Source organism: Mobula birostris, chromosome 10 (assembly GCF_030028105.1).
Source record: "Mobula birostris isolate sMobBir1 chromosome 10, sMobBir1.hap1, whole genome shotgun sequence".
Lineage (NCBI taxonomy): Eukaryota > Metazoa > Chordata > Chondrichthyes > Myliobatiformes > Myliobatidae > Mobula > Mobula birostris.
The window spans coordinates 16442719-16444388 of NC_092379.1; positions in this window are offsets into that span (position 1 = coordinate 16442719).

Consider the following 1670-nt stretch of genomic DNA (forward strand, 5'->3'; position numbering starts at 1 on the left):
CTCTAACCCCTCCTTTCACCCTCTCACCCCCCTCTCTCACCCCCCTCACCCCTCCCCTCCCCCTCTCAAACTCACCCCCTCACCCTCTCACCCCCCTCTCTCACCCCCCTCTCACCACCCCCCTCACACCCCTCCCTCACCCCCCCTCTCCCTCATCCCTCTCTCACCCCCCATCTCACCCACCCCTCTCTCACCCACCCCTCTCTCACCTCCCCTCTCTCACCCCCTCTCTCAACCCCCTCTTTCCCACTCCCCTCTGTCCCACCCTCTCTGTCTCACTCCACTCTGTCTCACCCCCTCTCTCTCACCCCCCTCACCCACGTCTCTCACCGCCCTCTCACCCCCCTTTCTCACGCCCTCTCTCAGCCCCTCTCACCCCCCTCTCTCACCCCCTTTGTCCCACCCCTTCCATCTCACCCCCCCTCACCCCCTCTCTCACCCACCTCTCTCTCACCCCCTCTCTCACCCCCTCACCCCCTCTCACCCCCTCCTCACCCCCCACCCCCCTCACCCCTTCTCTCAACCCCCTCTCTCACCCCCTTTGTCCCACCCCTTCCATCTCACCCCCCCTCACCCCCTCTCTCACCCACCTCTCTCTCACCCCCTCTCTCACCCCCTCACCCCCTCTCACCCCCTCCTCACCCCCCACCCCCCTCACCCCTTCTCTCAACCCCTCTCTCACCCCCTTTGTCCCACCCCTTCCATCTCACCCCCCCTCACCCCCTCTCTCACCCACCTCTCTCTCACCCCCTCTCTCACCCCTCACCCCCTCTCACCCCCTCCTCACCCCCCACCCCCCTCACCCCTTCTCTCAACCCCCTCTCTCACCCCCTGTCTCACCCCCCTCCATCTCACCCCCTCAACCCCTCACCTCCCCTCATCCCCCACACCCCCCTCTCTAACCCCCTCCTCACCCCCACCCCTCTCTCACCCCCTCTCACCCCCCCTCACCCCCCCCCACTCGCCCCCACTCTCCCCTCCCCCTCCCCCTCCCCCTCCAACCTCACCCCCTCACCCTCTCACCCCCCTCTCTCAACCCCCTCTCACCACCCCCCTCACCCCCCTCACACCCCTTCCTCATCTTCCCTCTCACTCCCGTCCCTCTCACTCCCCTCCCTCACCCCCCCTCACTCCCCTCATCCCTCTCTCACCCTCTCTCTCACCCTCCTCTCTCGTCCCTCCGTCTCACCCTCCTCTCTCTCACCCCCCTCTCCCTCACCCCCCTCACCTACGTCTCTCACCCCCTCTCACCCCCCTCACCCCCGTCTCACCCACCCTTTCTCGCTCTCCCTCATACCCTCTCACCCCCTCTCACCCCCCTCTCTCATCCCCTCTCTCTCATCCCCTCTCTCTCACCCCTTTCTCTCAACCCCCTTTCTCACCCCTTTGTCCCACTCCCCTCTGTCCAACCCCTCGTCTCACCCACCCCTCTCTCACTCTCCCCTCATACCCTCTCACCCCCTCTCACCCCCCTCTCTCATCCCCTCTCTCTCAACCCCTCTCTCACCCCCTTTGTCCCACTCCCCTCTGTCCCAACTCCTCCGTCTCACCCCTCTGTCTCACCCCTCTCTCTCAACCCTCTCTCACCCCCTCACCTCCCCTCTCACCCCCACTCTTTAACCCCCTCCTCACCCCCCTCTCTAACCCCCTCCTCACCCCCCCGCCCCCCT